Genomic DNA, 11,761 nt, shown 5'->3' with positions numbered 1-11,761 from the left:
GTTGACTTCTTGTTTTCCTCAATAGCTTGTCCAATATCAGCATTGGTCTCTTCATTTACTGAGTCAGCTCCAACAATAGTTGGAGCTAGTTTGCTTCAGTCCTAGCTGATGGGAGCAAAACCTTGGGAATGATAGGGAATTCTAGCATTGGTTTCAAAAAATTCTTTTGCAAAGATCGCTTAACTGCCAAATCCTTATCCCTCACATATGACCAATACTGAGCCTTCTGCTTTTTAGCCTAGACCAACTCTTTAGCTAGTTGGTACTGTTGGCTTTCAAATGAGGACATCCTTTGCTCTAGCTACTTTAAGGATTTCAATATTTGCTGATCAAATGAGCACTGAGTGACTGATGGTGTTGCTGTGGGAATACGCGTAGCAGTAGAAACTTGACTTTGTTGAGTTTTCGAGGTAGTATCAATGCCTCGGTGCTTGGAAAAAATTTCCCTTGTTAGTAAACCCATATTAAGGGTAATATCCTCAGCATCAGTAAACGGAACATTAGTAGTCTTGCATAATGCAGTGATGAGAGAAGGAAAATTTAAACTTCAAGCATTTTTCTAGCACAACGATGGACTTATTGAAAAATGACCCTTCCCAATTAATTGTTCTTCCTTTTATAATAGAATGCAACAATATCATCCTTTTCTTGGAAACACAAAAATACACACACTTTTTCATGCCTATTTTAACTCAAATTCATGCAATTTCGTAGTAATTCTTTTAAAAAAATATAATAATTATAAAATAATTAAATTGTACTTAAATTATGAACAAGTTGAATTTTAATTAATTTTATAATAAATTTGGATTAATTTTGATTTATTTTCGACAGATTCGTACAAAGGGTGAAAATTGGCACGACAAATAATGCTGGAAGCACAAAATCGAGAAACGATTTTGAAGCATCGAGGAAAATTAATTTTTCAGCCTGTGACAGTCAAAGTTATGAATATTAATCCATAATATAATCAATTTTAATTTTAATACAATTTATTTTAGGTTAAATAATAATTAATTAAATTATGAAAAGCGATCCAATTGAGCAACTGGGCTGCCCAAAACAGTCTAACATGCTGACCCAATCAGCTTATTTAGCTTTTTTTTTGTCTTGCAAAATAACCCTTGAAGCTTCATTGAAATCTCATTCAAACCCGACTTATCAAGCCTTTGTAAATTTGCCCCTAGCTAAATTTAGCAACTTTGAAACTTCAAACTTGCCACATGTGTGGCCGGCCATGGGGGAGTCTATGGCTGTTGTTTTTTTGATATTTTTAGCAACCTATCCAACCTATAAATACCCCTTTGGTGCTCATTTCAAACATACCTCTCACACCTCTCATCCTTTCATTCTTCACTTCTCTCTCACTCTCTCTTCAAAACCTTTCCTTTTTCTTGTTTTTCCCTTCCATTCCCTTTTCGATTTCCTCTCTTGGAAAAGAGCCCTTCAACCACCATTGGTACCAGCATTCAAGTGCTCGTAGAAGCCTCGGTTCAACAAGAACAAGCGAAGAAGGAGCGGAGCAAACTAGTCAAGCTTTGGAGAAACTCTAGATTTGATTCTAGTTCCCTATCCTTTAATTTTTATTGTTGTTGTTATGAATATGTTTATGAATACTTTTTATGTTGATATGTTTAATTTAATTAATATGATTTAGATTTAATTCATGTTAGGTTGATTGCATTTTGTCCGCTTAAGTTGTTAAAATTATGTTTGTGTTGTTATAGGTCTTGATAAATTGTTTGATTAAGTAAAATCATGATTAAGTTATTTTTGCATTATAACTGTAAGGTAACTAATGAATTAATTATTTAATCGTGTTGAAATTGTAATTAATTGACACAATACTTAATCAGTACATGTTTAATCTTCTAAAGTAGCTGAGGGTTAAATTAGCGACGGTATTAGACAGTGCATTAGCCTTGCATAACTTGTAAGATTACTGTGATTAAACTGTTTCAAGGTAGGAATACATTGTTACCTCACTCAATCTTTTATGTGCTTATGAAGATTGATTAATTTTTTGAATTGGCATTGGAAAATGTCTAAGAGATTAGTTAATTTAATAGGTACGTATAAGCAGTAGTTAAAATTTATCGAGTTGCCGTGAATTTATTCGTAATAACATGAACATGAGTTTAGTAATTCTAAGTTAAGAAATGTAATTAATCTAACACAATTATGTAATCTTGATTAAAATATTCTTTTGAAATCTTACACTGGAACTTTTATTTTTATTTTATTTAGTTAAACTTTAGTTTTTAATCACTTCCTCAAAATCAAAATAATTTTCTTCACCAAAGTGTTTTCAATTACATTCATAAATAATTCTTTTCACAGTCCCTGTGGGTATGATAACTCGACATTTACATGTCACTTTATTACTCGTTACGATGTGTAGACTTGCATATTTCCGTCGTTCCAACGGTGGCATTGTACGTGGATGGCATAAGCCGACTTTTCAAGAAATGATGTTATCCTTTCCTTAGAAACGATGGTATTGTGCGTGGATGGTATTGTGAAGTTATTTCAACAGTGTAGCATTCCTAACTAGAGACAATCCATTGTGTGCCTCGACACATAAATCCTTCAAAACTTGTGTCAAACCCTCAATTGTGAATTTATCCGTAAACTTAGTATGTTCATGTTGTACCTCTCTAAGGTCATATTGGGCATTTATATGGTCCTCAAAAAATGGTATAGAAGTGCCCGCACATATATGAAAGGAGAATCAGGGGAGTTCACATGGGCATAAAACTCCCTAACTACTCAGCCCAAAATATCCTTTGGGTGTAAATAGAAAATACCCCACCCATGCTGCTCTACTATTGATGATATAGACTGGTCATCCCTCATATAGGGTTCATTTTTAAATAAGAATCCTTGTTAGAAAAAAGGGATAGAGCTCTAAGACAGTATGCCATGCCAGTATTTCATGATCTTAATCTGGGTATTAGGAGAGCTAAAATTGAGGCACAACAATTCAAGCTGAAGTCAGTCATGTTCCAAATGCTTCAGACAGTGGGCCAATTCAATGGAATGCCTACTGAAGATCCTCATCTTCACTTAAGTCTGTTTATGGAGGTGAGCTATTCTTTCAAGTTAGCCGGAGTACCTGAAGATGTGCTACGATTAAAGCTGTTCCTATATTCCCTAAGGGATAGAGCTCGAGCATGGTTGAACTCATTGCAACCAAATTCCATTTCCACATGGCAAGAATTAGCAAAAAGATTCCTCATGAAGTATTTCTCGCCTAGGAAGAATGCTAAGTTGGGGAACAAGATCATTGCTTTCCAACAAATGGATGATGAGTCTTTGTATAAGGCACGAGAAAGGTACAAAGAATTATTATGGAAGTGCCCTCATCACGGAATCCCTCATTGCATCCAACTTGAGACATTTTATAACGGTCTCAATGCTCACACGAGGATGGTAGTGGACACTTCTACTAATGGTGCTCTCCTTTCTAAGTCTTATAACAAGGCTTATGAAATCATTGAGAGGATTGTTAGAAAAAATTATCAATGGCCAACCAACCGAGTAGCATTAGGAAGATGAGTCACTGGAATACATGAGCTAGACGCTCTCACTTCACTTGCATCTGAGGTATCTTCGATTTCCTCCATCCTTAAAAATTTTGCTACTAATAGGTTTAATAGTTTTGCATCTCAGCCACCTAACCACTTTGAAAATATAGCCCGTGTTTATTGTGGGAAAGGACATTTTTTCAAAGAATGTCCATCAAACCTAGAATCCGTGTATTACATAGGTAATCAGAACCAGAGACGAGGAAGGCAATGACTGCAATCCAATTTTTATAATCCATCTTGGCGAAACCACCCTAACCTTTCCTAGAGTAACTAAGGGGGCAGAACTAGTAACACTTATGCCCAACCTAGACCGACCCAACCACCTGTTTTTACCCAACAAGTTCAGAAACCAACTCAAGCTGAACCTTTCAATAGTTTAGAGAACTTATTGAAAGTGTATATGGCAAAGAATGATGCCACTTTAAGGAATTTGGAGAATCAAGTGGGTGAATGTGCCACTGAACTCAAAAATCGTCCGCAATGTGCTTTGCCTTGTGATACGGAGAATCCAAGAAATCTGGGGAAGGAGCATTGTAAAGCATTGACGTTGAGGCGCGGAACGACATTAGAGCCCAAAACTGTTGAAGTTGAAAAGGAGCTAGCTGATGCTCAAGACTCAGTGGAAGTTCAACTGAGTTTTGAAATTCCAATTCCACCTGAACCAGAATCTACAAAATATTATAAGGTAACTTCTGAACTAGTTAATTCTTATAAACTAACAACTTCGTTAGATGCAGAATTGCCACAGAAGATGAATTAACTAGTTCAAGTAAAGAATCTTCCACCACCCTACCCTCAAAGACTTCAAAAGCTAAAGCAGGAAGTCTAGTTCAAAAAGTTCCTAGACGTATTGAAGCAACTTCATATCAACATTTCGTTGGTAGAAGCTCTTGAACAAATACCGAATTACATCAAATTCATGAAGTATATCCTGTCCAAGAAACGAAGACTTGGAGAATTTGAGACGATAACCCTGATCAAGGAATGCAGTGCATATCTTCAAGACAAACTACCTCTAAAGTTGAAGGAATGCAGGCGACATCACACCACTCACCAATAAATTCACTATATTGACATACCAAGGTAATGCCTTGGTAGATAACAATTGTTCGTTTGGAAAATCTTCTTTAATAAAGTTATTATTGCCATCTTTATTACCCGATTCTAACCTTGACAAATGATCAGCCACTTGTTTTTCAGTCCCCTTTCGATATCAAATTTCCACGTCAAACTCTTGTAGTAACAATACCTTTCTAATCAATCTCAGCTTGGCATGTTTCTTACGCACCAAGTACTTAATAACAGAATGATCTTTGTAAATGTGACCTTAGTACCCACTAGACAAGGACAAAATTTATCCAACGCGAACACCACAACTAACAACTCTTTTTTCTGTGGTGGTATAATTAAGCTGTGCATCCATCAGAGTTTTGCTAGCATAATATATTGCGTGTGGCATTTTGTCTCTCTTCTACCTCAACATTGCTCCCACGACATAGTCACTAGCATCGCACATGAGTTTGAACGGCAAGGTCCATTTTGGAGCTACTACAATTGTTGTAGCTATTAATTTTTTATTTAATTCATCAAAAGAAACCAGGTAGTGTTCATCAAAATTGAGGGGGTCTATTTTGCTCCAGTAGTATGCATAAGAGTTTAGATATCTTCAAAAAATAATGAATCTTCTATAAAATCTCGCATGACCTAGAAAACTTCTAACACTCTAGACACTGGCGGGAGGTGAAAATTTTTCTATGAATTCAAGTTTTGCTCTGTCTCCTTCAATTCCTCACTGTGATATCCTATTCCCTAAGGCAATTCCTTCACAGACCATGAAGTGACATTTTTCCCAGTTCAAGACAAGATTTGTTTTTCACAGCGGCACAGAACCAATTCCATATTTTTCAAATAATCTTTAAAATCATTTCCAAATACTGAGAAATCATCAATGAAAACTTCAAGGAATTTCTCCACCATATATGAGAATATGGCCATGATACAATGCAAAAAAGTTGTTGAGACATTACATAATTGAATGGCATTCGTCTAAACGTAAATGTACCATATGGAAACGTGAAAGTTGTCTTCTCTTTGTCATTGGGGCTATGAAAATTTGATTATACCCTTAATAATCGTCCAAGAAATAGTCGAAAGCATTCCCTGCTAACCTGTCCAACATCTGATCAATAAATGGAAAAGGAAAATGGTCATTCCTAGTTTCCTTGTTAAGCTTCCAATAATCCATGCACACTCTCCATCCTATGACCGTGCGAGTTGGTATGAGCTCATTATTGTCATTGCTAACCACTGTGACAACTTCTTTCTTGGAGATACGTTGTACAGGGCTTACCCATGAGCTCTCTGAAATTGGGTAAATAATGCTAGCATCAAGGCACTTGATAATCTCTTTCTTGACAACTTCTTTCATTATCAGATTCAATCTTCTCCACCGCTCAATAGACTTGCTGAAGCAATCCTCTAACAATATTTTATGTATGCAAAATGAAGGACTAATTCATTTTATATCAGTAAGGGTCCATCCTGATGCCTTCTTGAATTATTGTACGGCTTCCAACAACTTGACCTCTTGTTCGAATTTTAATTCCGTAGAAATCACAACCGACAAGGTGTTGTTATCTCCTAAGTATTCATGTTTTAAATGTTGTAGCAGAGGTTTCAACTCCAATGTAGGAGGTTCCTCTGTAAAAGGTTTAGGAGACTTGAACGAATGACTCAATAAATCCAAAGAGTCAAATTTTTTCCTTAGTCTCTCCAATGTCTATTTGGCTTCCATGAATTCACCGAATTCTTCTAAACTTACTTCATCAACCTTTTCTAATGAGTCTTCATTACTATCAGAATTGCCGTGGCAAAGTTTGGTGATTTCTTCCTCTATTACTGTTTCTATTAAACCAACAGCGTGGCATTCTTCATTTTCTTCTGTACAAGCATCAAAAACATTAAAAGTAACCTATTGAACATTTACCCTCATGGCCAGTTCACTTGTTTGTACATTAATTAGATTTCTACCTATAGCAAGAAAAGGTCTTCCAAAAATAATTAGCATATTTTGATCAACTTCAAATTCTAAACTAAGGAAATTTGCAGGAAAGATAAATTTATCCACTCTTACCTGTACATCCTCAATTTTACCTTCTGGATGGGTGTAGGATCGATCAACTAATTGCAAAGTCACCATAGTATATCTTACTTTCCCAATTCTTAGCTTCCTAAAAATATACATAGGCATTAGATTTATACTTGCTCCTAAATCACATAATGGTTTACCAACATAATGATTTCTAGTTGAACAAGGGATAGTGAAACTTCTTGGATCCTTCAGCTTTAGAGGTAATTTATTATTGTGCACCCTTCAGTGAGAGAAATAGTATCAAATTCTCCCAATCTGTATTTTTTTTGACAATATTTCTTTCATAAATTTCACATAATTTGGCATCTGCTCCAAAGCTTCCACTAACAGCATGTCAATGTAGAGTTACTTCAAAACATCTAAAAACCTTTTAAACTGAATATCCTATTTAGCATTCTAGAATCGTTAAGGAAAAAGTAAATGTGGTTGTCCTTTAGGTTGCTGATACTGTTTTGCTGTAGCATTTTTGTTGGCAACATGAATTGATTTTGTCACAACATTTCTTTAGGTACCCTTTTCAGGTTGTGTCTGCCATTCAGTAGGTTCTGGGATCTTTTCCTAGTTATGGCTGGATTTGTCTTCCTTTTTCGTGGCATCTTGAACAACTTCATCCAACGGAGTCTTACTTCTAAGAGTGATGAATTTACACTATTCCATCCATTGGGTTCTCGAATTTTCAGTATCACTTGGCAATGCTCATTGTGGCCTTGAATTTAGAGCGTTCACTATTTGGCCCATTTGATTTTGAAAAACTCAAAAAGATGCAGCCTGACTCTAAATCATAACATCATTTTTGGCCATATACTTCTTCAACAAAGATTAAATAGAATTAAAAGATAATACCTAACATTGTTGAGCATTCTACCTTGGCATAGGATGATTATAACTGAGTGGTGCATTGTGGATATTTTGTCTTGCAACAATGTGATAACTCCTTGCACCTTGATTACTCCAACTAAAATTTGGATGCTGCTTCCACCTCGGATTGTAAGTGTTGGAATAAAGATTATTATTTCAGTTAAAATACCCAGTATACCAATTTTGGGTTTGATGGGCATTCATTAAACATATGATCTTCACCACAATAAATGCATGATAGCTTGGCTGATTTCATCTCATGGACAAAAGTGGGATTTTTCATTGTTTTAATCATATTAGCTAAAAAATATACCTGGGCTGTCAATGAAGTAATTGCGTTGAGCTCCATGGTACCAACAGCTCTCTTTGTCCCCCCAAATTTTGTGGTAGGGTACTGATAGTCATTGTTGGCAATCTTTTCCAAAATCTCATATGCTTTGTTGTAAGATATATTCAACAATGTACCATTGGTAGATGCATCGACTACCATTCCTTATATGCATTTAACCCATTATAGAACATTTCCATTTGAGTCTAGTGCTGAAATCCATGCATCATACATTTTTGAATTAATCTTTAAATCGTTCCCAAGCTTCATATAGCATTTTTTATCCTTTAATTATAAAAAAGATGTGATGTCATTTCTTAGCTTGGCATTCATGTTTGGCGAGTTATACTGTAACAATAACCTCTGGAAAAGGTTATTCCATGATGCCATTGTTCACAATTACAAAGCGTTCAACCATGCTCTTGGTCGGTCTTTTAAGGAATACGAAAACAATTTAAGTTTCAAGGCATATTCAAGAACACCTTGTTGCCTAAACGAGTCACATACTTCTAAGAAAAGTCACAAATGCAATCTTGGATCTTCAGTGGGTAGTCTTCTAAACTGTCTTATTGCTTGTAACATCTGAAACATTACCAGTATTAGTTCAAACTGTTGAGCTTGTATTTGTGGCCTGACTATCCTTGGATTCAGGTTATCCAAAATTGGCACAACATGCTCTTAAAACCCTACGGACATGAGGATTAGTGCCCTGAACATTCAATTATCATTCAATCCAGTACCACCCTACGAATATGAGGATTAACATTTTGACCATTTGGATATCTGAGACCAGGATCATTCCCGTTCCTAGCCATTTTTCTCAATTCTTTTCGTATTCTTCTCAAAGTTCTTTGATCGCTGGGTCAAAAGGATACTCTTTATTAGCAGGAATGCCTTGTCTCATGCACTACTGGCAAAATTGTTAAAGAAAAGAGAAATAAAATTAAACGAAGTTAAATAAAACTATTGAAATTAAGTGAAATAACTAAACCAAATTGCCGGTCCCCGGCAATGGTGCCAAAAACTTGTCGCATGTGAATATATATGTGAATTGTGCATGTCGAATTAAGTAATAAAGTGGTAAGTGGATTCGTCTCCACAATGGTCAGATTAGATATAGAATTTGTCAAGTTATTATAATAAAGTGCGAGTAATGTTATGTTATGGCAAAACCGAGTTAAGTATGCAGTGATAAAATAAAATAATAAGAATGAGTATGAAATGTATACTAACTAATATTGGAAAATGCTAAGGCAAAGAAAAAGTAAAAATACAAAGGCAATTATGCGAATAATTACGTGTATAATATGAAAAATAATAAATAAATGACTAAGAATGCTATGGCAGAGATACTACAGCAAAAGATAAGGGTTATACAATGTTCAGTGGGAAGGTTGGATTACTAAGAATCTACTTTTCCTATCAACGATGCCTCTGTAAAATCATACTTAACTCACTGCCTAGAAGAGTTCTAAAGTGGCCTGCTTCTTCCGGGAGCTAAAACCTCAAGTTACCTTACTTGTGTCTTAGGCCTTTAATATGGTACCCTGCACTATTCCCTTTTTTATGAACGATGCTCTATGTATAAAGTACATTACAAATATCTATCTAGTACTTGCCCATATCATTCAACCACGGTCTAACTAGTCTAACCTTTTTAGAATTTAGATTAATTTAAGGTTATAATGCACAGTTGACTATGTCTAGGGATTGCTCACATACATTGAAAAGAATAAAATAATTGAATGAAATAGTAAAATAATTTAGATTTATACTATAGCCATTCAAGACAATTAAATTTTCATCAAAGTAATCCGAGCCCTATGAGATTTAACTCATAGGTTGGCAAATAAAATTCAACTCAAACATTGTTTCCATCACTGTAATTCACGAATGAACAGATTAGAAATATTAGAAGAGCGTCGGGAAGACAACGTTCACTTAGCCAATCCACATCCAGTTGCTCTGTGTCTTGAGGTGGTTGAGAGGGATTGCCTTTTTTTTTTCCTTTTCCTATCTTTATTCAGTTGCTATCTTCTATTTCACCTAAGGATCTCTACCCGCTGTTTTTCACTCTCTAGGGTTGCCTCTTTTGCTTCTTTTTAAATAGTTCTTTTCATTTTTTTCTTTTTTTAGGATAATTACCACAACCCAAGATTTATCTTCTCCTCTTTTCTGGACAGATTTTTCTAGTACAAGTAGAGTTGGGTTGAAACTAATATGCAGTAAATGCTGGATGGACACCTTCCCAGTATTACCACAGCATACAAGCTGGCAATTTGACTGCCTTTTTGCCTTGGAAAAACTTCACTCTTTTATTTCTTGTTCCTTATCCTGCACCTGCCAATACCACAAAACACAACCCTTACATAAGCAATGAAAATCACCTAATATTTAAACATATCCTAACTTCTAATGCAATGCTAAAAATACTTATGAAATGCCCTAAAATGCAATTACATATACTTAAGTACAGGCATTTAACTAGGTCCAAAGGCATAAAATATAACTCTTTTCAAGAGTTATTAGTTAGTAGCCTCACCTGAACGATCCAGCTTTCTTGAGGAAAAGCTTTATCTATAAAGCTTACTCTAGACTCTTTTCCTTCTTTTTCTTCCTTTGTATGATAGTCCTCGTATACTTGTAAGGAACCTTAAAGCTCCTCCACGGACATCTCCCCAAGATCATTGGACTCTTCGATTGCCACAACAACATAACTGAACCTTGAATTTAGAGATTGCATAATTTTCTCTATGACCCGAATTTCCTCCATATTCTCACTGTTCCTCTTCATCTATTACACAATAGAGTTTACCCAATTAAAATAATTAGAGATATATTTCGTGTTCTTCTATTGTAGTGTTTCAAAATTAGCTTGCAAGGACGACAAGAGGATCTTCTTCACTTTTCTAACTCCTTCAAATGCTTTTTTCAATATCTCCCAAGCCTCATTTGATGTCTTTGTGGGGGCAACTAACTCTAACGTTGCTTCATCTATCCCTGGTAGACCGTGAATAAAATTTTCTCCCTTTTCTTTCTATCTTTAAGCTTCAAGTCATCCTCTCCCAACGAATCATCCTCATTGTACCCATTTTCCACTAGGTCTTATACATCTAGAGAGTACAAGAGGGCCTCCATTTGGATACTCCACATCCCGTAGTTTTTCTTCGTCAACTTGGGCCCTTGTGATTGAATCGAGCTGGTTGAAGCCATGATGTGTTGGTTGTGTTAGCTTAGATACCAAATCTGTTGGCTTCAATTGTACAAAGGCACAAAAAATGGAATGTAAAAAATAGAATAGGAAAGAGGAAAATGTAACAAGGAGAGAGTGATTTCTTTTCTTGTATATATATTTTTATTTATTCATTCATCTCCTTAAATGCTAATTCATTTGATTCCATATATTAACTCAATGGAAGCATTTGGAGAATTCATTAATTACTTCTCTTGTTTTAAATAATAGTTGACTCTTTTAATTCTGGAACAAGTTTAGTTGTCAATACACTTGGCTTGGAGCTTCTAAACACATCTCCAAAAAAAAAAAATCACTAGCTTTCAAACTACCTAAGCCTAGATCTCCATCACCAGCTGTTAGATTGACCTGATTTTATGATATGTGCTCCTTCTCACCAATACCTCCTTCTTGACCGAATTTAACCCCTCTTTTTTTCCTCTAATTTTCTATTTTTTACACCCCTTTTCTTTGTTGCATGTTTTGTCTTTGGTTCTTTATGATTTCTTTGGGCTTACTGATTATTTTTTGCTTGGGTTCATGATTGATTTGAATATGGGTTTATTTGATGATGGGATAATGTTGTTAAGGTTTGTCATGGA

The 11,761-nt window shown here is 35.3% G+C and overlaps 1 non-coding gene across 1 annotated transcript; it reads right to left on the bottom strand.

Annotated features, from left to right (window-relative positions):
- Positions 1-3,267: 3,267 nt before the first annotated feature.
- On the bottom strand, positions 3,268-3,374 carry LOC121212941 (small nucleolar RNA R71). The gene has a single exon (XR_005908312.1). It is a non-coding gene; the product is annotated as a small nucleolar RNA R71 (small nucleolar RNA).
- Between the last annotated feature and the right edge of the window lie 8,387 nt (positions 3,375-11,761).

Source organism: Gossypium hirsutum, chromosome A13, assembly GCF_007990345.1.
Source record: "Gossypium hirsutum isolate 1008001.06 chromosome A13, Gossypium_hirsutum_v2.1, whole genome shotgun sequence".
NCBI classification, from domain to species: domain Eukaryota; kingdom Viridiplantae; phylum Streptophyta; class Magnoliopsida; order Malvales; family Malvaceae; genus Gossypium; species Gossypium hirsutum.
Note: the sequence above shows the minus strand (reverse complement) of the source record. Positions and strands in the feature narration are given on the sequence as shown.